The sequence below is a fragment of the Athene cunicularia genome, assembly GCF_003259725.1.
Source record: "Athene cunicularia isolate RWA chromosome 3 unlocalized genomic scaffold, athCun1 chr3_part1, whole genome shotgun sequence".
Lineage (NCBI taxonomy): Eukaryota > Metazoa > Chordata > Aves > Strigiformes > Strigidae > Athene > Athene cunicularia.
Window position 1 is genome coordinate 76100520 of NW_020799097.1, and position 26175 is coordinate 76126694.

Below are 26175 nucleotides of genomic sequence, written 5' to 3' on the forward strand. Positions count from 1 at the left end.
CACAGAGCCACTACTGCACACTCAGAGACCATGTATGTGTTTCATAAATGTAAAGATCACTGGGGGAACAAACCCCAACATGCAGAGGTAAAGCTATGGATGCTCTCTCTAGCAAAAGCCTAGCTGATTTCTACACTCTCAAGTTTACTGACTCACACAGGGCAGAATGAAATCTCCAGAATTAGTTCCTCTGATAAACAGCTCAGCTTTCCATCAATCTGACATGAAGTGCAATCTCTGTTCTAAAAAGCCAAAATGCTCTGTGATGGAGAGAGAGAAGGAGGAGATGCATCACCCAGGTAGTGATGGCTGGAGACATTTTTCTAGCTGAGACCCAGAGAAGGTATTATGTCTTCACAAGGTGCTGAAAAGTGTTGCTTTCAGTAACCATACAGAAGCTTTCACAGTATTTTTCTCTCCCACAGGCAAACTCTGCATGTGCATAACCACGTACTTTTCCTTGTACAGGCATGTCCATGAAGAGGACTGCTGGCATTGCTAATGGACCTCCTTTCCCACAGAAACATTTCAGCTGCCCTCCCACAGTAGCATGGGTGGGAGGGTCACTAGATAGCTCTCTGAATCAGCACTTGGCACCCCAGGCAGCAAGGCCAAATTATGCTCAGAAGCACACATGAACTGCAGACGTCCTACAGCAGAAGAGCTCAGCTTCAAACCTGGATCAAAGCACATGACTATCAGCATCAAAACTTTCAGTAGGTTCAGCAGGCACTGGATCAGACCTGGAGCATTTTCTCCCTTCCTTTTACCCAGAGCATCCCAACACCTGACCTTAGGGTCCTTCAGCACCTTAAGGTGAAGCTGTAGAAATTTTTTACAGCAGTAACAGCTATGAAGTTTTAGAGACCTAAATCTTTTGCTCCCTCTAGGAATATTTTTTCTACCTAAACAGCTTGGGTAATTAGAGTGCTTTTTTTTTCCCCAGTGAAGTATTAAACTTCTCTCTCATTTCCCCACTCATCTCCACCTACTAGATTTAATGTATTTCCAGGTCAGTTCTCATATAGCTCTAACACTTTCTACTCCACTTGCTTAGGAAATTCAGCAAATACTGTTCAGCCAGCTTGCTCATGCTGCTTTATAGCTTGCTGTGGTCATTCATTCTCAGATGAACTGTGCATTCAGGATAAACACAAGGTAGGTGGTCTGCTTTAAAGCACAGAATCACTCATAAAAATCCACTAGACCTGCTAGACAGTCCTTTCTAACCAAGTACTCTTCAGCAGGGCTCCACCAAGCAGCACTCTGTCCTCTCCTACTCCCAGTTCCCTGGAAGCAGACACCCCTCTAGGCCAGGATTTTTTTTTATTAAGACAAAACAACCTCATCTATATGACAACACTTTGTTTGAAATATCCCCTCCTGTTGCCAAATACATAGCTAGCCCCTCACTCATCCACTCCCCAATCCCTGCTATTCCAGCTCATGTGGTGCAGGGCACCCAGGCATCTCTCCTCTCCCATGAGGACAGTGCTAGCAGCTCCTGTGTCACTCCCTGCTGTCTTAAGGCAGGACATTCAGTCTCCCTTTCCCTCCCCATCAAAAGCAAAATGCCAAATAGGCAAACCTCCTTTCAACTTACCTACCACTACACACAATAAATAAAAAAATTCCTTGTTAACAATGTTTTTGTATGGTGTGGAAAAAAGAGTATCAGTTACAGATGACCCAAGCACATAAACTATCGGGTTTCATTATACTGAAATGTCGTACCAGTTTGTTAGCTGGAATTCTATTTTGCTTTTTCTCATAGAACAGAAAAAATTTGCTAGCAATTGTCCATGTTAACATGTTAGAATTTTTTTTCCTTTTAGCAAACATCCCACTATTTTTCTCCTTGGAAGGTTTCTAATTAGAAGTTAGGTTTCTCTCTCTCTTTCCTTTTCAAAAGTACCATAAATTATAAATAACTGACTAGCCTTTCACCATTTCTGATGCACAAAACCTATTATACTTTCTCCAGTTTTTCCAACTTTACTGTCAGAGGGACTTTTTATATTTGGATTGGGAGGAGACAGGCTACTCAAGAAATCTGATGAAGCCCCAAGACTGAAAATGTTGTGTCCCTTACCTACAGGAAGTTCATTATGAAGGCAGCTGCAATGCAATCAAAGTCACTACACAGTATGGGCTCCTTCAAATGACTTTCCCCATGATATGGTGCAGTTTCTTTGAGCACAAGGTAATGCAGTGTTCATGCTAGCTTAGTCTTGGGCCTCTCAGAAGCAAATACTGTCAATCATTTCAGACTGTCTTGAACTGAATGTAACATTTTCAGTATGGTGTTTACAGTTTTCCAGTGAAGGTACAGCTGAAATGGCCAATGCATTTTACTGAGTAGTACATCACTACTATAAACTATCTTTGAACTATGGTATGGATATGAAAGAGGTGGTTAACTACACTCTAGTCTTTGGTTAACTACACTCTGGTCATTAAGAATCTGTTTCTGTATTGTACTAAGTATCCTATCACCAGAGAGTGTAATTGAAGAGCTCAGCCTCCCTGGTACCAGCACCCTAAGCTCCCTACCCTGCTCTTCACACTCAGACTTGTGAATATTTCCATGTGCACCATGACAGGGGTACTACAAACTCTTTTTATTCAAAGTCAAGGACTTGGAACCAGTCATTTGGGGAAAAGGAGAGTCCCCCTCCCTCTATTTTACATCCCCCATTCCCTTCTTCTTCATGCTGTCCTTCCCCTGCCACCCTACCAAGCATGTCCATGTAACAGGTTCTCCTAACCAACAGCCTTCACATCAGGGCTCTCACCTTACTCCTCTTGCTCTGGGGAAAAGTTGCTCAGAAAAATCCTGACGTGACAAAATAGTGACTTTGCTGGGATGGGAGGGGGACTTACATTCAACATATCTTATATGGTCCTTAAAAATATGTTAAGAATTATTTGTAGAGTAGTTATAACAGCTATAATAGTTGCACATTGTCAGCCCTCAGATCCCTGTCAGAGACGTGACCTAAAGACTTGATTTGGCAAGTATCACTACTTTCATTTAACAGATGGCAAAACTTAAGCTACAGTGTGCTTGAATTTGAGTGTTTTTTTAAAGAGACAGAAAAAAGACAAAACAGATTTCTTTTTTAATCCACAGATTATATTTTTTGCCTTCCCTTCTTATAAGCACAGGTTTGACCATAGGTAAGATGTGAACTCTGACACAGAAGTAAACCTACTATCAGAAAAATCTGAGAAAGAGTTGCCATTCCCAGTGCATCTGCTCCTGCCCCATCAGCACCCAGACACCAGATGTTCTCTGCCTTCAGACACACTTCTTTCTTTGCTTTAGGTAAAAGTCAGGTTATCTCAGCTCTCCAGTCTAAAATTGTTCAAGTTAACCAGTTGTTTTATTTGAAACCGCCCTCAAACTCAAACTGCCCTATCATAGCTGATAGCAAAGCTCTCTTGGAATATTCCCACTTGGTGATCCAGGAAGACAAAAGCTTTCTGTGGTCAAAGACTCCAAGATATATTTTTGGCACTGCCCTTTTTCTAAACTGAGAAACTTTGGGGGTTACTTTTGGTTTTAGTGGTAGTAACAGCCACCTAGCACCACACACCAACCTTTGAGTTGACCTGATCTTGAATTCACTCTTAAACTTTTACTTCTACTCTGTCTGCCCTCCTTCTCCTCTTCAGGACATGGATTTTAGGGGGACAACGGCATAATTGTTCTGACAATACATCAGTTCCCAACCATGGGAAGCTGCAACAACCTCTGACTCTTCTCTCAATGATCTACTCTTTGTACATTTTGCTCTTCTATTCAGCCCATTGACTTGCCTCCCTTATCTTCAATCTATAATTTGCAGAGATTAAGGGAGATGATTTTATAGAAAAGGAAATAAACAAAAGGGATCAGGGATGAGTTGAAGCGTAGAGGAAAAAAAGTAAAGAATTGGCACAGTCTCCCTCTTGCAAAGGTCATCCTGAGGAGGAGAAAGAGCAAAATCAATGAATTTTGGCTCGGCAGTGATGGGAGTCAATCCATCAGGCAAACTGATGGCAGTCAGTCAGGCTCTCACAGACACCACCTGTCCCTGCCAGCAAAATGTCACGTTTTGGAATTCATTTCCATAACAAGATAGCACTCCCCCTGGGGCGGTGTTTAACAGTTTCACAGCTGTGAGAGCAACCTACTGAACAGGGAAAGAGAAGAGGCATCTCTTCTTTCCCACCCAGGCAGTCACTGTTTCAAAGGAATGGAGATATGGACCACATCCAGAGGTACACTTTTCAAGAATTTGCTTTCTTTAAACTAGGACCCCTAAATCAAGATTCACTGAAGGAATACCCCAATTTCCCAGTTTTGTGTCACTAACCAGAGCAAAATGTTGCACCTTGTATCTCTCTCACCCCAGAGAGAGATGCAATTTCCCCAGCTTCATCCAATCCCTTATGGACGAAGGCAACAGCATTGACCTCAACTAGTTACATCAAAGTAAAAACTTTGCCTATATTCACTATAATTCTAGCTGTCTTTGTTAGAGCAGAGTCTTGCCATGATAGGGCTGATTCCCTTCAGTTTGTTCAGAGACCACACCTCTAGTGATTCTGATTTATCACTGAATATAGCACTTCCCTGCAGTTCCCTGGTCATCCACACCAAAACAAGGGCTTCTTTCGAGTACAACAAGGGGAATAATGCTGTATTCCTCCCTGCTCCTCTACCTTCCATCTATCATCGCAATATCAGTCGGGTGATTTTCACTGTAAGGCAGTATCACCAGAATCCCCAGAAGTTACAAACTTCTGGCACAGAAATACTTTCAGGAACTTTATTTTACATGTTTTTAATTAGCAGTGCAACAGTCTGAACTGAAGTATAGGAGAACAGATACTCCATTCGCACATTGAACTTCAATTTTGTTTATTTAGGCATACATTAGATCATTAGAGACAGTTTGTAAGTTTAAGAACATGTCAAGCTGGTGGCAGGAGGGCACAGTCCTTTCCTTACAACTTAGGAGGCACAAGTTTAAAATGAAATTCACATTGAAGTTTGATTGAGCAGAACACTTGGCCAAAATTCTCAAAATATTTCACACTTCACATGCAATTTAAAAAGAAATTCCCCCATTTAGGTTCTTCTGACATCCTGAGAAATCATCATTTACCAGCTGTCTAACAGCACAGGTTGTGTAGTTCCAGCAGCCTCCAAGTTTATAGGCATGAGTTAGTGAAAAAAACAACAAAGAGGTGGGGCAGCGATGCCAGCCAGCTCTCAAGCTCAGGAGATAATTGCCAGTGGAGAAGGATTTTAAGTGAAGATACTTAGCTAAATCTTTCAAAAGAGGCACACACATTATTCCTATTGACTGCACTGTATCATGTCCAAAAGGGACAGATGAAGTGATGGGAGGGTAACACCCTAAATGGCCTCAGTTATCTTTGTCAGAACTGGTTTGACTGGTGTCACACCCTGCTAGCGTAGATATGCACCCCAATAAGCTGCTTGAAATTTTGACCCCAAAGTTCCTCAAGCAGGACTAACAGACTGGGTAGGGGAGCCTACCTGTACAAGAGCTCTAGGATCACGGAACAAATCAGATATATCCCAGGGGAGAGACACCTGGCTGAATAGTGCGCTCACACCCAGTGGTGTAAACCAGTCTGAAATGCAGGATCAGACTACAAAGACATGTGCTCAGAGGTGTGTGTTTCAACATTAGACATAATGCTGAGCCTTCAGATTCTTAACTTTTTACATGTATAGCGTCAGATAGTTATAACAAAACTCTCATTTCCTGGCAAGCTCTACTTTTTCTCACTCAGTGCCCTCATTTCAGAAACTCATACAAAAACAGGCAGACAGCTCATGGTTTTGCAAGCATTTAAATGCTTTGGTAACAGGTCTTTGATGACAAATATTGCTAACTGCCTTCACAGAAGTAGATATGCAAAAAAATCATCACACTGTTTATTGTGGGACACTGTTCAGCAAATTCTTCATCTTTAAACTTATATTGCTAATCTACATACACTCATATGCTGTTTCAGTTTTTTTGGTAGTGTTTGGTTGTTTTTTTTTATCTTCTTTAAAATTAATATATATTAATTTGGAATTCACAGTCACTGTATGTATTAATCCAGTTGGTGGAATAATTGTAAGGTACTTTGTCTTAATTATACCACCATGATATAGAGCAGTTAAATATCCATATAATTTTATATTGTTGCCCTGAAGGCCCTTACTTGAAGTCAACCTTTTCTTTTCTTTTCCTATTTTTTAAGCAAGACTTAATTTGTAAGCGTTAAAAAAGTAGGGAAAATTACTTCACCCTAGTTCCTTTATATTTTTTCTCCTACTTTTATTCTCACTTTTGAAGATTAATATAAATGAGTATAGAAAAGTGTCTCTCTAGTTAATTATGCTTTAGGGAACTTTATTCTCTCTTCCCTCCCCCAAAAATCTATTTTAAGGCCCAGTAGCATTCTCTCATTCATTAAGAAACATTAGGAAACAGTCAACTGAATCATATAGCAGACAATTCTTCCTTTCATGCACATCCTCAGCTCACCCTCTTTGCATTGTATAACTCAAAGGCAATTCAAGTTGAAATAGGTCCCTTTGAAAATAAAACTGGTGTCTGAGGGGTAACTTTTTTTTTTTTTTTTTTCTTGATTGCCAGGTAAAATAATAGCATGATACCCACTATCTTTACCTTCTCACACAGGAAAAGTAAAAAACAACCTACATGTCCAGCGAGAGTTTTCCCTGTGATTCTCCTTCCCCATAACCCTAGTCCGGAAATTATTTAATCTGAACTAAGAGTCTAGCCTGACACAGGTAACAGAGCCAAGCTCCAGTTTTCAGATGGACCCTTGGGCTCACAGCGTATTATGCACACATAGTATCATCAGTCCCAAGCATTTAGCAAATCAGAATTCACTCCCCTTTCTTCTTCTAGCACCTTCACAATCCTTGTGTGGTTGTACTCCTCCATCTTTGACAGTAACACAGGTTTTGACAAGAAAAAGCTCCCATCTTACTAGAAAGTACTCCTGTCACTCTATGGGAGAACAAGTGCTCACAAAGCCAAAAGCAAAGAAGCCATAAAAATATTAAATTATTATTATATTATTTTGTAATAAAATATCATAATAGGTCAAAGGAGTTTCTATCAGAACACCACTGAATAGCAGGGTTAAAGACAGACAGGGAGGTGGTGATTTCTAGCCATTGCTTCCTCATGTTGGAACACTCTGGGCTAGATAACACTGTGGCCAGAAATCTCAGCAGCCAGTAGCAGCCAAGGCAGTGACAAGTTCACACTTTTTTCTACAGCACAAAGCCACAAAACATTGCTGGTGGCACAACCGGTGGATTAGCATGGCACGACATGGAGGCGGGAACAGGCAGAGGCAATGAATGGGAACACCTTTAGCCAGTGTTGCAGCCGGATGCAGTGGGTTAGTCTTGGTTCTGTCTGCTACCATGGCTCGATGAAATGTTTCTGTTGTCTGAGGTGAGTTTTAAATAATTGTTGGGATTCTAGAGAGCTTTCTGCGAGAGAATGGACATGGGAACAATCCTGAGTGAGAACAAGACTGATAAGAGCCTCAGCCAAGCAAGAATGTGATAAGGATGTGACCCTGAATGAGGGGGGAGAAACTCGATGAGACAAACAACCCCCGGAAGGGGTTGGGACGGAAGAGGAAGTTACACAAGGCAGGAAGCCTGGCAAGGCTGATGTGGCACTTTTTATCCAACCATAAGAAGGTTTAGGTTTAAAGCGTGGGCTAAGTTAACTGTCTAGTCTTGAGGACTTGTACTGCATGATACTCATGTGTGCGGGAGAACATTATAAAAGAGCTTTCTTAGTTGTAATAAATGGGCAATTGCTTGATCACATTGGTCGTGTGCGTGCTCAGCTCTCTCGCAGATAATGTGTTTTTCAAAAGAGATTCATAAATTTCACTGTATTTTATGTTTCTAATTTGCAAAATGATTTCATAGGTTTGAGGTTTCAAGCTTTTTTTCACTTCACTCCTACCTCTAAGAAACAGGGTGAGAACTGAAGGTTCAGAAATCTAAGAATCTAAAATCTAACCTTGTCTCTGACTAAAGGAAAACAGATTCGGTAGTGGTGGTGTTTTGTTTTTTTTTTTTCTGTGGGTTTGTTTGGGTTTTTTTATAAACATACTATTTACCCAAGGAAGAATATAAGACAGAAAAAAACCCAAAACCCACATAAGGGATTTTTTGCTTATCCTTGCGATCTTTGACCGAGTATAAAAAAAATTGTTTAGACCATTGGCCAAGTGTGTCAGGAATAAAGATTTGCTCTGGGTAACAGCTAATGCTGTTAATACATAAATAAAGATTTGTTTTCTCTGAGCACTGAGCCAGCAGAACAAAGCTATCTCCAGAGTCACAAGCACATCTTGTCCATTTTCTTCACTACAGGCTTTCCACCTGCAAGCTCTTTCCACCTGCAAGCTTTCTCCACACTCATTTAAAATTATTGTGGAAAACCAAAGAAACCACATACACACACATTTCCATGCTTGGCTTCACAGTCTTCTGCCGTTTTATAATAAAGTGGCATTTCTCTGTGATATTGGAAGACATGAAAGACAGAAGGGCAATTTACTGAAACAAATAGTCCAGCAATTGATCTGCAGCAGCTGTTAAACTCCTAAACCAGGAAGAGCTTCAGTGAGTTAACACAACCCATTGAACACTGAAGACAAAAGCTACTGCTTCCATCTGCAACGCAGATCAGTCATGGTAGACACAAGCCTTGCTAAGTCGGTGGCAAAGCTCCTGGTGACCTCCTCCTTAAGGGATCCAAAACAGAAACCTGAGCTCTCGAGATGCAAAGAGACAAAGCTGAAGAACAGATAGAGACCTCCAGGTTCTTACAAGCATGAAGAGAGAGAGTGCCCACTGCCAAAAGGAGGATATTGAACATTAGTCTCATCTGCTAAGTTAAACCCTACTAATTTTCATCTCCAGCTGTATCTCCAATCACAGACAGAGCACTCTGCACAGTGATAGTTTCTAGCAGCTATGAGTTACTTCACAGCATCTGCATTTAAAGGAATAATACAGTTTAAAGAAAGATCTTGTCCATTGTGAAATTCTCAAGAGCAGGGGGTTTTCCTTCCTAAGATATTGACTATGCTGTTTAAAACAGAAAGATTTTGGTAGGCTGTTTTTTTAATCAGCATGGCTAGATATCTATTTCTTTAAAAATTGCACCCACCCAGCCAAGACCTCAATTTTAAAAATAAAATTCTTCATAAGATGAATGTTTTTGTATATCTATAGTAGAATTCAGCTTTCTTCAGCAGTAGTTCAGCACTTTCTTTTTTCTTTAATGGGTTATTAACATCATTAACATTCCAGCTGACTATTTTAAAGTACTATTAGTCTACGTTATGTGATAGAATTAAGGGAGGTCTATTAAAACCAAGGTTTACTTTATTTCCTTTAATTCTCTAAGGTGAACTCAAATACCAAGAAATAGAAGGCACTTGTATCAGATCGCTTCAGTGAAGCAAGGAAAGGGAGAGGAGGGAAGAAGCTTTAAAACTTTCTTTCTAGACTCCTATGTATTTCTTAAACTTAGTCAACTCTGCAGAGGGAATACCCTCTTAATTCTCTTCCCACCACTGACAGTTATAATGAGTCATAGTACACGCCTACTACAAGTCAGCATTTTAGTCTCTTGCCCACCACCATTGCAGAGAGTTATTCAGTGCTACCTTGGTCTGCCTGTTGCCCACAGAGGCAGAAGCTAGTTAAAATGAATTAAGAATTTTAATATTGAGCAGAAAATAAATTAAAATGCTTACATATAGCACACAACTCTGCTACTATATTCTTTCAGCTAGCCATTCCCTTGGCATCCTAAATCTCCAAGAAGTAAATAAACAAATGACTGTATTTACTTGTCAGGTTAATACCTAACCTAAATACTTTAGGAGCTGTACAAACTACACTATGAGAAAGTTCAGTCCTGGAGAGTTTAAAAAAAGTTAATTTGCAACTCACTGTATTGTAGAGGTAATCTCTCATTCTTCTGAAGATTATTGAGTAGGACTTCAGCCACTAAGATATTAGGATCTTGCCCATGTGAGTTACACAGGGCCCTTTACAACCAAACAGAAACCCCAGGTACCTTCAGATATCAAGATATTTACCCCCAAGTAAAAGCATGCAAAATGGATCACATTAATTACTCTCTGGAAACACCCTTTTCTCCTTATCTACAGTAGAGACCTTCAAGCCAAGATGTCATTCTTTAGTAATCTGAAAGGCTGTGACTGGGTATAGGACTCATGGAAGTTATCTACTCAACTGGTTTAAATAACCCATCCTTCATTCTTCTGAGATATATAACACTGTTCAACAGAAGAATGATATTTTATTACAAACTTAGTAAAAGCTTTAGTACAGCAGTTGCCTGCCATATTTTATAGACCTTCTTAAGCAAGCCAATAGTAACTGCCTACAGCTCAGCTGTGGGTCTCTCACCTGGATTACAAAGGCCGGGATCATTTTATTGCAGTGAGAGTCATGGTTTAGAAAAGCTTAGATCAGAATGAAAGCCCTTCCTCTGATGACTGAAAATATAATTCACTTAAAACCAAAAAGCTAATAGTCCTTACACTTCTGATATTCTGCTAGATGTGTGTCTTTGCTTCTTCATTGAAAAGAAAAATGTATCTTCCTCCAAGTATCAGACCAGACGTAATAATTTTTTTCCCTTTGCATCCTTCCTCTCTAAAGTAAATCCTCAATTTACTGCTTATCCTCATATAAGTGGGAGTGAGAAACACAGCTGAGCATAGAAAGGAGTTTAACCAGGAAACCAGAGAAATCAGTCTCTGGAAGGTCATGGTTTCCATACGCTTATAAAATAATCCTCCCAGAAGGAGCAAGTTTATACATCACAGAAGGGGAGCCCATTACTGCCAGAGGTACACAGCAGAATTCTTGTGCTGGAATAGGACCATCATTGCTTCCCACAATTTGTCATCAAGAGCTTCAAGAAAGTTTTGAAATGAGGTCCCACTGGTCCTGTTTCAGCACAGCACAGATATATTAGCTTAAGATTTTGGACTGCTATATTTGAGCTTCTAGATCAGTGTCAGGCTCTAGTGCAAATATTTGAAGTGATTTGCAATGCGAGCACCTTGCTTCTTTGTGACGCGTGCTTTGAACTACATGTTGTCTTTAAATTTCTTCCAGATTTTAGTTTAGCTAACAGCATCGAGGATGGAGAAGCTGTAAAAGCCAGACACATTAGAGTGATCTGGCCAATATGTATAAATTGATCTGGAGACAGAGTCATTCAGACAAAACAAGTATTACCCTAAAGAGTATACGGGATGGAGAATGACTGTCTCAGTGCATCAGCTCTCTAGAAAATGATCTGAGGATTACAGCATGCCACAAACTGAACTGGACAACATTCATTCTGTCCTGAAAAAAGAATGCATTCAGATGGACTTGCAAACAGAAAGGCAGCCGGAAAAACAGACAACCATCCTTTTACTCAGTGCTAAGAAGGCTTCTTCTGTGTTTCAGATATTATATTTCAAGGAGGTGAAGACCATTCACATGAGAAGCAAAAGGATCAGTAAGCTGCAAAACCTGCCCTCTAAGGAAAGTCCATGGGAACTGGAGCTGGCCAGCATAAGGAAGAGAGAGCTGAAAGGTAGATTAGATTGCTTCAAAGAAGAAGAAAATAAATTATTTTCCAATTGTCAGTGGACAGTAATAGTTTTGATCAGCCTCTTGCTGCAACTTTTGATCAACTCCCTTGCTGCCAATTTCAGGACAATCTCTCCAGCAGTAGGGAGAGGGAAACACTGAAGAAGTTGCCTGGGGACATTGGCAGAACCACCACTGGAGGGGATTTTGACAACAGGCCTGACAAACATCATTAAAGAAGATTTAAGCATAGCTGACCTGCCTCAGGGGCAGAAGCATGAACTAGGAAATTTTTCAAGGTCTTTTTAAGGTTGTCACATTCTAAATACAAAACACATGGACACATAACGAATAGAAACAGCTGCAATGCAGCAATTAATTTGCCAAGGCTGGTACCAGATCAACGTCATCTGTAGTTTGCAGCAAGCTGTTCCAAAGCCCAGGCAAAACTGGACATTGTTAAAGCTCCTGTCACTGGCCCGAGTTTCCCTGGGCTAGTCCATGTACTGCCTGGGCCATGGCTTTTGAAGGTTCAGGGCAGACAGAGGTTAGAAATTATTTGCATTGGGGTCATACAGGCCTGCATTTTCTAATCTTGGAGAGACCTGTACATAAGACAATTATTTGTAACCCTCCAGGCACACTATGTATAAATCAGGCACAAGACACACACCATTACAAGCACCATACAGGAACTAAGCCAGGCTCTTCTGTTTTACAAAAACAATCTTATAAACCTGAGGAATGCAAAGGAACAAGCACTCTGGGAGCTTAACAAATGAAGAGGATCAAGCTTTCAAATGGTAAGTAGCATTGAGGGATTTCTTTGCTATTGATGCAGATCCCTGGTGGACATTCTGCTGTCACTTTGAAAAGAATAAGTAACGATTATTAATTGATCATGGAGTGCCAACAATTTACTAGGTGGTTTCTTGTTTTTCATTTAGCAGTATACATGGATTTGGAAGCAATGCTGAAGCAAGTTGCTACTTAGGACAGGGGAAGACAAGAGTGTCTCAGAAACAAGGCTCACAGTCTCATGAGGAACAGCTTATCTGGGCTGTTTTATTTCAGGAGAGAGTGCATACACTACTGAATTTACTACTTTGGGGAAAAATGCAGGGGTCAACACACCTGAATCATGGCTTCTCCCACTCTCAAGTCAGTATGGTTTTCTATTTCATGTGTGTCTGCAGTACTGCTTGAAAAAGAAGTGGCTGGCTGTCCAAGTTATCAAACACAAAGGGCAGTAGGATCAGTGGCTAGTAGCCAGGGGTTAATAGTCACAGTCTTCAGCATGATGGTCAGCAAACCAAAAGGTAAATGGTTTCACCAAGAACAGTAGTCAGTCCCCTAGGTCTTTCTCCCTCCACTTCTCTTGCGTGAGAATGTAACACCTTGATGACGGGAGAGAGAATACGATTTTCCACATAGTCCACATAGGGGATGAAAGTGAAGACATGAACAAAAGCACATGAACAAAACTTATAAAAATTTGCAGAACATCTCTGCTGAAGATTTTTAAGGTTTGAGATCAAGTATCACTGATGGAGCAATGTGTCAAGTCAGGTGGTTAAAGAGCACCAGCAGCAAACCAAGCAAACAAAACAGCTGTCTTAAGTTCATCTAGTGTTATCCAACCTCCATTTCCAGTCAGAAGCAACAAGTTCAGCTCATGTTGCCACCACCTCTTCTCTTATACACAATAGAGAAGAAAAAGTACTAGGTCAGGATCCTGGAACTGTGTTCTGGGGGCTCTGCCTGAACAAGGTGTAAGACCTCACCTTTCACTGTAGAAAACTCAGAATTTTTCATACAAAAGCTATAAAATGCTAATACTTAAAAAATCCCAACCAAAAAAACAAACAAAAACCAACAAAAAACAACCCCCAAAACAGTAAATCTAGAAAAAGGCAAAAATAAAGCCTGGAAATATAAGTGCTACTCCTGCTCTCTTTGCTTAAGTCAGATCGTAAGCATTGGCAGCTTTCATCTGGGTCAGTTTTCATGGCTATAACTCAAAGACTTCCTACTTAACAGTAATGTTCAAGAGTGATACTTTTCACAGATTCATCCTTGGTACTGCTGGTTGTTCATGGCATTTATCTGATGGTCCACATTTAATCTTCATCTTTCTTTTTATTGAAGAAATCAATTCTCATTAATATTTGTAATGGGGTTTTAGTGGGTGTTAATGAAGTGTGGGAAGTCCCCTTCAGAGACAGTACTCTTCTGTCACATTGGAAGTGACATTAAGTGATTTGACAAGCAGTAGCATGTTAGAAGTTCTCATGTTTTAGCTGGGAACATCATCATGGAACTAAAAAGTTCCTTCTCTGTGTGAAATATGGAAAATAACAAAGCAAATTTAACAAAATGCATCAATAACACACAGAAAAATAAGGACCTTCATGAAACAAGTAGCAAAAGTAATCTTGTAGTCCAGACAAAATGTCCCATCAAAATGTTATTACACCTACTACCTACTCTCAAACAACAACAAAAAAACCCCACAACCCACTTATAGAGGAAGAATTGAGGTTTGATGTAGGCTTTATAGTTTCTAGCTAATATATAACAAATCATCCAGTCAAGACAATTACCTATCTTTTTCCAAGTATCAGTTGCTTTAAGGAATCACTCCTTTTCCTGTAGAGAGCTACTTTTCAAAACAACTGTTCTACACAAAAAGGTCGGCAAATGAACATGTTATGAAAGGTGTTCTGATCCCCCAATGCTAAATAATACTTCCTCACCCACTGTAATTCCAGATGATCTTAATTTTATGTGTCCTTGTTTTATTCTGTAATGAAAATATAATTTTATCTCCTTGTTTAATGCTGTAATGAAAATATAATATTTAATGTATAAGCTTAGGATTTTTAAAATATTTTATTAAGTGTATAAATTAAGGAATAGTCACTGAGGGTTTATTATTCATTCCAGAATTCTCTGGTGCTCACAGAATTCAGCTGAAGAGAAATATATTCAGGAGGAAACAGAACAATTGAGCCAACCCTGTAACAGCATAGCATAAGTGCTGTATATCTCACTTGTGTTTTAAATATACTGTGTCCAAATTACAATATGTCTTTTCTCAGTCACTAATGACACATTTTTTTAATTAACACCAATATGCCATGTTAATCCAGTGTCCTAGTTACAGAAACAAGAGTTAGCAAAGTATGGTGATGCATCAAACCTATATAGAAAACAAAGAAACAAGCAGGAGTTCCTTGAAAAACAGAGGTTTTGCAGGGATCAGTCTTAGAACTACAGTCTACCAGAATCCTGAAAGCCTAGGTAGGAAAGACACAGAGTTTTGGCTTTACCTAGGAACTACCACAGCATGTGAATCTCAGAGAACTTCATACAAAACCATGTCCTACCACTCCAGAATGAGATTCTGTTGCCTGAAGGAGAACAGTAAGCAAGAGACTTGGGATATGAAATTTGACCCAAACAAGACATAATATTTAATGAATGAAAGTAAGTTAAGTGAGCTGCAAGTAGAAAAAAAAAAAAAAAAAAAAAAAAAAAAAAAATTTCAGTGCATTCACAAAGATCTGTTGGTGATAGTGATGACATTATAGCACAAAACGACTTCTGAGAACACAACTTAATGTTAGAAAAGGCACAGAACTGATAAAGATCGTATATCACAGACACTGCTCTTATCACCAAAGTACCACAGATGACTGGTGCTAGGATGAAGCCATCCATTTTAGCTGATATTAGAGCACAGTTGAAAGTCTTCCCACCTAATGTTAAGAACTGAGATAATTTCAGCAGCTCAAAGTCCTTTTTAATCAGCTAGACTTTGCTCAAATTAGCATTCTATTTCCTCTGGTTTGTTTTCCAAACAACCCTGTTCTGAAGTGATGCTTTATCATATTTGTCTCCATCTGTATTCAGATATGACAACCTACAAGCTTTACATGCTAATGGAGGGAAACATTAATTTAGCTGCAGCAAGTACCATTCTCTTATGTTCATTTTAGGAACCCATGAAAGGCACTAGGTATGGAATGTACAGGAAATACAACAAAAACATCACTGGGCCAACTTCTCAGAGAGATCTGGCAGTATGCCAGAGGTGCTCCACACCTAAATTTGCAGTTGTGAGGTTATAGTAATCTATATGGCGGTGTCCTTTACTGCACTGCTAAATAAAAAACGAAACCAACAAACAAACAAAAAAAAGAACTTATGTGATTTTTATGGTACTGCCTGGTTTTGGAAAAAAAAAAAAAAGAAAGAAGGATGGGCAAGTACACTTACATAAAATTTCAGAACAGTCTAATGCAGCCAAAACCCTCGCTGCTTCCCTGTCACTTTAAAGACCTATGATTTGTGAAGGCAGACTGGGGTACATGGGAAGGCCAGAAGGACTACAGCTGTTGGCACTTACATCATTTACTGCAACAACAAAACTCAACAAACAAAAGAAACCAACACAACAACATGTATAGGCAAAATTTTCCGAGGGAAACAAATTGTATCCCACCAGACTGCAGCCCAGACTGAATCCCCCTGAGCAGAGCTTATTTTCTTTCTGCCCAGTCTGGGTCCTGTCTATCCAGCATGAAGGACACTAGCCACCATACCCATTCCAAAGGACACATCAGCTGGTTGTCACAACACCTTGGTTTCTCCTTTTACTTTGAAATCTACAATCTTGTCTGAGTGCAAGAGGCAGCAAGTGAAACTATTTGTGGAGTATTCATGGTACGACAGGCAGCAAATAAGAGTTTGGGCTAATACAATACCTGAAGATACAAATGCTGGATAGAACAAACTTTTTCAAAAAGTTAAATATTTTGGGAATAATAATCTGAAACAAGTGTTAGAAACAGCAAAGCCTTCATCTGAGGGGCTAGTATAACAGAAATATGGTCATCTTCCAATATAACTTGAAGAACAGAGCAGAGACAGCTCAGGGAAAAGATCACAGAGGCACTCCAGTAATTATGCTCTCTCATATCAAAGGTTTAAAGGACAGAGTAGTTATTTTAAAGTTGAGGTGCTGATGTACAGAATGCAGTATGGGCAGGCATATTAAGATGACAACTACACAGTCTGCTCTGTAAATATGCTAATGGAGACAGCACCAATTACAGAGTTTCTTTTACTTCCTTGAAGTCCTCAGAAAGATGAAGGTGAAGGAATGATGAAAATATGAATACTGCTAAAAAATATAAACCACTAGTAATACCACAGTATGACATTTGTTCAGTACCCTGGCAACATTATTAGACAGAAACAGAGTAAGATTTAAGTCAAAAGAGCTTCTAGGTGACTTTGCTAGAAGCAGTATTCTTTTCATCAGTTTCCTTGATATTTTTTCCTCTATATTCAGATATGCATAAAGACAATTATGAACATTATATATAATTAGATGAATATATGGACTATTCAAACCCCTGGCCAAGAATTAAAGACATTTACTGATAATAAAAATCTTCTGGCTTATCATCTTCTACAGTCAAAAAACTCCACTACCACCCTTCTGGAAAACAGTGACAGGACTATCTGTCCTGTCTATCTACTATCATTAGTATAGACAGGCCTTATTTTTCAGGAATCAGATCTGCTAAACATTTCCTCTCTTCTGGAAAGATGGCAGCTTGAGTTTGCTACTTCTTTGATCCTAAGTTTAGAATATTTGTTCCATCTTCCCCCCTGTATAAAAGTGCCTTAGAAGATAAAGACTTTTTACCAAAGCCTGTAGTGACAGGAAAAGAGACAATGTTTTTAAACTGAAAGACGGTAGATTTAGATTGTACATAAGGAAGAATTTTTTTTTTTTTTTTTTTTTACTATGAGGGTGGTGAGACAGTGGAATGAGTTGCCCAGAAAAACTGTGGATGCCCCATGCTGGAAGTGTTGGGGTTTTGAGCAACCCGATCTAATGAAGGATGACCCTGGCCATGACAGGGAGGTTGTAATAGATCTTTAAAAGTCTCTTCCAATTGAAACCTTTCTATGATTCTATGATAACTACTTCTTAGGATATTCATAGTTTTAACACATTGGCATCATTACCAGTTGTATATTTCTTTAAGTCTTAAATGGAAACATTTCTACACAAATATTAAGGCCTGAAATAGAACAATGAAAACAGACATTTTAACCATGAAAATAACTTTCCAGCTTTATAATAGAGGTACTTGATAACACTTCTTTTATAAAGACTGCAGTAAAGGTCCCATTCTAAGCCTTAAGATGTCTTTCCATCCATAACAATGACAAAATTCTCTGCTTTCAGTGCACAGACTTAACTGTGAACAATTTCTTTCTAAACTGTTTTCACAGATAGAACTAAAATATTGATCTGTCTCCATTTTTGGAGCTTGTTTCTAACATTCTTATTGTCTGTAGATTAAAAAATAGCTCTGATCCCAAAGTGAAAAAAAAAAAAGAGTATGTGTTTTTATATCACATAAATCTTATCTGAATATTTGTACTCTTGCTTCTCTTCTCCTTGCAGAATTAGGATTTTGGAAAGAACTTTCACAATAAAGTTTACTGGGATTTCAAATAAGAAAAGAAAGTCATGAAATCTATGAAAATGGGCATTTTGTTCCACTAAAAGTAAAGCTGCACTTCACAATGTCTTTATTGTTAATGAGCTTTTATGATTACAGCAAACTAAAGTTTATATAGCACTATTATTCTGCAGTTTTAAAGTACACCAAGGGTAGATATTTCATCTATCATTCACTACTGCTATCCATGTTTCAGAGACTACAGAAAACCCCATCTCCTAATGCGTATGCTTATTCAACAAAATCAAACACATTTTGCATTTTTTTGTGCACTTCTTTTAATGTAAGACTCCGAGAACAGAAAATTCATTAATCTTTCTTGGTATATGTAAACCTATTTTGAAAGCTTATTCAAATCTTTGAGTCTGCAGATCTGGGCAATTTTCTCAAATAAACAGTTTTCTTGGCAGAATCCCCCATATTTCCAGCTAAAGGAAATATGGTTTGGAAACTTAATACTTTGTCTCTCTCCTACCTGGATATAAAAATGTATCTGTGGAGAGGAGGCAGAAGATAATCCTTCAAAAAGAATTTAGTCTAAAACTTATAGAAAGATTTCACATATCAAGACTGCAAAAGGGAGAACCCACGTGGAGGAGGAAGATTTGTCTTGCTGGCACCATGAAAATGAAACTGATTTTGTAAAGATGAAGAAAGGATCTGGGATTCCTGAAACCCAGTCTTGCTCACATGGAAATCTACTCTAAACTAGAAATTAAAAGTAGGTACATTTTCATAGCCACGCTTATGAATGTACATGCCCCTGCACATGTAGTACATGTGATCAAGGACAGACTTCACTTATCATAAACTTCCCTGTAAATCATCACATTCCAACCACCTCAAGCACTAAGCACCCAACCAACTGGTCTTACCTTCTCTCCTATGTTCATCAAGGACTACCCAATCCTCTTGCTTCCACTATCTAGCAGGAAAGAAAACACAAAACAGAAATAGAATAGCTGTTTCAATAATTTGTATTATGTTCCATTCTCTTTCATATTTGATGTGTACAAGAAGCAACTAGGAGAATTACTCATCAATAGCATCTGCAGTGTACTCAAATATAGATGGATACGTACTTGCATCCCATGTTGGATCTTCCTGGCTCATGAGAACAAACACTCACCCCTGGTTCAGATTCTCTAATGCCAAGTTACTACTTGAGGATGTTTATTCAGTGAAATCCAAGATTTCCTGGATACCACAACAATATAAAAGTGCCAGTGCAACAAACACCAGCCTCAGCATCCTGCTTCCAGAGCGTCCCAAGAACACGGGTTGCAGAATGGCCAGGTTCTTCAGCCTGCAAGTTCTCTAGATGCCAAAGTGGCTGCACAGTACAATAGTTGGGGGATTTTTTTATTATTTTCTTTTTACCTTAGTCTGCATCAGGAAAAAAGTGAATCTAGAATTTCCTAAACAAAGTGCAAATCATGTGTTTCTTTGGCTCTTATTTCGGATCATCAGCACCCTTCATTTGCCATCTTCTCTCTGATATTTCAGGTCCTCTATACTCAATTTTCTGTATGGCTATCTTGATGGTCCCTCAGCTACTTGGGAGAGAACAGTATCTCTAGTCTAAACAGAGTTAAAATGGACCACAACATACAAGCATTCTTTAACATCAGCATTTCTTTTTAGAGGTTAAAAAACCCCTTGTGTTCTTCTAATGCACAAACATACAAGAGATTTTTTTAATAACAAATTATGTATTTGAGGGAGGAAAATTGTATAGAGGATGGTGGAATGTAAGGAATAAAACCTTTTCCTTGAATATAAGTTTTACATTCATAGACTTAATAGGTAAGGCATGCTTGCTTAGTTACACAAAACAGCAGCAACAAAACCTCATAGCTTCTTTATCTTTAATTGTTTAAATGTTTATACCTTCTGTCACAATCACAGATGTCTTCTGTCTAATTGCTTTGCTGAACCCGCTTGAGTACACAAACTCATCTTCCTTTATTTGCAGCTCCCACACTCCACATTAACTGTCTCGTCTATAGTAAATTGTGATACCTTGAGAGGCCCACCAGGCTACAAATACCTTTGTCAGGGATTAATGACAGCTTTCCAACTGCCCCTCTAGTGCCCTCAAAATTTTTTATTATCTCTATTACTTTCACAAAATAGAAGAGGCAGAGTGTTTCCTTTGCCAAGACATATGCATTTTCTCTTATTAATTGATAGGAAGAGAGAGAGAAGACCAAACAGATCCTCAGAGGTAGAACTGCCACCCAATCCATTTCTTATAGGGCCATTAATTGTCATTCTATTTCCTTCAGCTTCATGTTTTTTCTGCTCGTGATCCCCTTTTTCACAGAAGATCCAAACACAAACCACTTAAAATAACAAGGTTTTCAGACACTTCTCACTCAATGTAATTGAAGAACTGACACACACAAAGAAAGGTTGAAAGTTCTGTGTTATTCACGTTTGAGATTTTGGAGAAGTTCCATATCTTCATTTTTCTTTCTAGTTTTTTCATCCCTCTTTTCCATTAAGTTTTATGGGGTTTTGTTCTCTTAACATTCAAATACAAAAGATAATGTGCTAATTAGTTAGAGAACAGATACTTAGTTTCACTTTCATTTTTGCAAGAATTATGTGAAGATTTCCAGCCAACTTACTTTCATTTGCCTACAAGTTGCATATACCCCAAGAAGTTAGTCTATACTTGACTAGGTCTCTCCATGCCATATTTCTGTTTGGAATGTTCATTTGTACTAGAAACGTGGAAATTTTTTTCAGTTCATAAAACCATGAGAATGTGCTTTCCATTGTGTTATCTCTGCTTGAGTGACACTTGTGTTTCTCCAGGGAAGTCAATCTGTTGTGAAGGACGTTGAGTGCTGTGCTGAGGGTAACATCCTTTGCCTGCAAGGCAGTGTGAACAACCTGAGCCAGTCCATGAAATTCATCACACACAAGCAAACAGACAATGAAATGAAGGGCATTCAGCTGAAACCACAGACCAGATGCTTCCATGGTATACTTTCACTATGGTTCACTTAATTCTGTCAAAGCCTTTATGATGACAGGGAGAGAGACATGTGAGTGCATATGTTCCTATGTACTTTTTTTCCTTTTTTTCCCAAGGCTGTAAGACTTTAATAGGCAAATCCAGAAGACTCCAATCAGCCCTAGAATTTCACGTTTTCTGAATCTCAGAAGGCAGGTCATTTTTGCAAGGTATTTTGAGCACACCAAATAAACTCTCTAGCTTACAAGAGTCAAGACAGGTTTCTGAACAGAGTCCTTACTGGTTTGTCTTCTCTTCTAGATATTGGAGAAACAAACTACTGCAATTTAAAAGCAATATCGTGCTGTAAGCTGAATTATTTTTCAGATAACCATGCCCTAAAAACAGATGGAGGAAGGGAGGCATTTTGTTTTTGTTGGGGATATGTGTTTTCATACCAAATATATCCTATACCGTCCCTCTGAATGACAGAAGTTTCTGCAGAAAAGGACACTGTAGCTCCTTACTGTTGGAAGAATAGTTGATCTTCATTCTAAGCAAACATTCCACATCATTACTGCTCCAGTTCTTCCTGTGGAAAACCGAGAACATTCTTCAAGGACCTTCTTCAGACACACACCACCACCCCACACCACCACCCCGAAGATATGGCAGAGTCTTCAGAGTTAGTAACTGTGTCCCCAGAAACTCTAAACTGTTGACATGCAACTGCATGTATCACCACAGACACCAGAGCACTGGTGAGAAAGCTCCACATTACATGTTACTTCTGCTTCTTGCAAAACACTATTGTGTTATTTAAATTGTTTGGATTTTACCACGATGTCCAATCGCTTCCCCTTGCTGTGGGGAGTCAAAAATCAAGTCGGAGAGACTTGATACTGAATTTAAACCACTGCAGGCAGCAGTTTATAGTTCCAGGTTTATTGTCTCAGAGATGTTAAAACCAGAAGAAAACTGTTAAAATTATGTACTCTGGACACCTGTATCTCTAACAACAATACAGTCTGCCCACATACCCCTAAGACCAATAAAATCTGGATAAAATGTATCTTCCAGACAGTTCTGATGTGAAGACAGAGCTAGAGAATCCTTCTTTACTCATTGTCATTTGTTCCAGTGGTCAGTCTCTCTCACTAGCATTTTTTGTGTGCACACTGGTTTTCCATTTTAAATTTGCTGGCCTTAAACTTTCAGTCACTAGTTCTCGTCTTTGCCTTTTCCCTCACTAGGTTAAACATATTTCAAACACAGGGGGGAAAAAATAGGTTGTAGGTACTACAGTGTAAATTTTCCTGAGACATTTTTCTGATAAACCAGTCTTTCATCTCTCTCTCTCAGTGTACATTTCTGACTGCTCTCCAATTCAGTAGCAGTTTCATGTTTACTTTCTAGACCACCAATAAAAGTGCTGAACAGGCAGGTCTGGACTGAGTACTGGCACATTCACAGCCTCATTCAAAAAAATCTACTCAATGATTTTGATATCTGTCAGTTTACCAGTTCACAAATCACTTATAGCTGCACTTCTATGGTCCTATATAATTTGCCATGCGGTACCAAGTCAGCCCACTTATCTCCCACTATTCCCTACTCTTCGTAATAGCAGTCAAATTTCATAAATTAGTTTTGATGTCTCTTGTTGCCTGACAAGACCAGCTCTCCAGCATCCTCTTTGCATCTCCCACTTCTAGAACAGAAGAAATTCCCTTTGTGCACTCCCAACTCTGTATGTCAGCTTACAGAATGCATATTCCAGCATTTAATTCTTCATTAAAGGGAGCCCATTTCAGTTGTTTCAGTGCCTTGTACCAGACTGAAGTCAGTCTAAACACTTACCCATATTACTTTGTCTGACCTTTAAGAACAGCCAGAATGACCTTACTTTTTGCAGACAAACCGGGATACCAGCAAAGCTTATTGCATACACCTAGGTTTTGTTCCATGCACAGGTAAAAAAAAGATCTGTTGTTTTTTTTCATAGAGGAACCCTTGACCTCAAGCAACCAAGATCCATGTGCTTGGCTCTGTCTCATCTAGGATCTGGTGCCTGTCAAGAGGATAGTCCTCAAATAAGCAGTACTGAACAGCATACACCTCTGTCAGTGGAGTACCCAGCTCCAGCAGCAGAAGTAGGAAAAAATCTGTGGGGTTAACTAGAGAGGACAGAAACTATTTCCTCACTTGCACAGCAACAACTAGAAGCAGCTGTGGCCTTACCTCTTCAACCCTCAACAATCCTGTTCTGAGAGCAGAGATGAAAAGAAGCAGCCACAGAATTTCAGCAGAACATGAAAAGCAAGCAGGTAACCTGCAGCCCAAGCTTCAACAATTTTATTTATGCATCACTTAAATGCAAACACCCTTTGGGAACACAGGGCTACAAGAGGCAGGGAGTGGGCAGCAGCAGCATTTTCTCTGAGCCCAGCACCAGTTCTCAGCTTTAAGATCTGCTGCAGAGGACCTGGGCAAGAGGCTGAGAAGCAGAAAGAAAGGAGCAGGAGTAGGTTTGACATTACAAAGAGAAACTCTCTTCAGGCCACATTGGACTGTGTGGAGTGCTTAAGGAACAGTAAAGGGCTGGTAATATTCACCATTCACTCCTCAGCAAGTACATTTTCTGTGACTAGGGACCTATCTCTCTAACTACAAGCCCACCAAAAGCAGAGATACAATGAAGCTTTTAAACCTTGGGTTTAAAAATCCCTGCAAATGAAATGTTCCCCCACCCACCCAAGCTGTCTTGTGTTGAAGAGAAGAATACATTCCTCAGAAGAGTGGCATTTGAGACGAGGGAACAGAGCATGCTAAGCACAGTCATTCAGGTTGGAAAATACCCAATCATCAGCCCTACTCTAACTGTTCAGGCTTTAGTGAAAAACATTACCCTACAGTTAAAATAATCAGACTTGAATAAGTCAGAACCAGAGCAAAAACTCTTTCTGACAAACTAGATAGCCCAGGAGCCAGACACCTCAAAATAAAGTGAAAACTGATGCCAGTTTCTTTAGAAGAATGTTGATGTTGCAGGGATTTTTGTCCCCTTATCCTCTGTATTATTTGGCTTGCCTTTTCCTATGCCAAATTGTATTTCATTATATTTCTTGGACCACCCCAAACAACACTTCTGCTTCTGCTTGGTGTGGACACCCTCCAGATATTTGCCTGTTAGCCCGTGCTTAGTTGAGAAACATCAATTCTCATTTGGATCATCTCTGATGCCTACAATATCTGTTATTTTCCAGTTCCAGCATCCAACTAGCTCTCATTTTAAATAGCTACATAGTGTGCTCCCATCCAGAACACCAAACACACATAACTATCTGTATTTCTAAACTCATTGTATCATCAGGAAAAAATTTGCCATAATTAAGAGTCTAAAACAAACATATCCCACTGAGGGCCTTTAAAGTTTATGGCCCATCCAGCCTTGTGTCCTGCACTGTGTAACGTGTAAAGTGCTGTGTTAGCAGGACCGCAGAAGCCTAGATTTGGCATGTGTAGTCACTCCCCCACCCTCCCAACTAATTTATAAACTACACAGTATTTTAAGTCTCAGACAGATGACTGTGAAATAATGATGCACATACTGATTATCTCTCCAGTCTAATAATCTGATTTGAGTTGGAACCTGCTGCAATGATGACATTTCACAAGGAAATGGTCGAATGCCTTCTCTTCAATCTTTCTGTACATCAGAGATCTCAGGAGAGAAGCTCTGCACAGACAGAAAGAGTTACAATCTTATTATATAAAGAGAAGGCACTATGTAACACATGCTGTTTTCAAGCCTTTTATGCTTGAGAAATTATTTTTAACGTCCGTGGCCAAATTACAATTTTGCTATAAGTGAATTCAGTGAAATCCAAGATTTCCTGGATACCACAACAATATAAAAGTGCCAGTGCAACAAACACCAGCCTCAGCATCCTGCTTCCAGAGCGTCCCAAGAACACGGGTTGCAGAATGGCCAGGTTCTTCAGCCTGCAAGTTCTCTAGATGCCAAAGTGGCTGCACAGTACAATAGTTGGGGGATTTTTTTATTATTTTCTTTTTACCTTAGTCTGCATCAGGAAAAAAGTGAATCTAGAATTTCCTAAACAAAGTGCAAATCATGTGTTTCTTTGGCTCTTATTTCGGATCATCAGCACCCTTCATTTGCCATCTTCTCTCTGATATTTCAGGTCCTCTATACTCAATTTTCTGTATGGCTATCTTGATGGTCCCTCAGCTACTTGGGAGAGAACAGTATCTCTAGTCTAAACAGAGTTAAAATGGACCACAACATACAAGCATTCTTTAACATCAGCATTTCTTTTTAGAGGTTAAAAAACCCCTTGTGTTCTTCTAATGCACAAACATACAAGAGATTTTTTTAATAACAAATTATGTATTTGAGGGAGGAAAATTGTATAGAGGATGGTGGAATGTAAGGAATAAAACCTTTTCCTTGAATATAAGTTTTACATTCATAGACTTAATAGGTAAGGCATGCTTGCTTAGTTACACAAAACAGCAGCAACAAAACCTCATAGCTTCTTTATCTTTAATTGTTTAAATGTTTATACCTTCTGTCACAATCACAGATGTCTTCTGTCTAATTGCTTTGCTGAACCCGCTTGAGTACACAAACTCATCTTCCTTTATTTGCAGCTCCCACACTCCACATTAACTGTCTCGTCTATAGTAAATTGTGATACCTTGAGAGGCCCACCAGGCTACAAATACCTTTGTCAGGGATTAATGACAGCTTTCCAACTGCCCCTCTAGTGCCCTCAAAATTTTTTATTATCTCTATTACTTTCACAAAATAGAAGAGGCAGAGTGTTTCCTTTGCCAAGACATATGCATTTTCTCTTATTAATTGATAGGAAGAGAGAGAGAAGACCAAACAGATCCTCAGAGGTAGAACTGCCACCCAATCCATTTCTTAT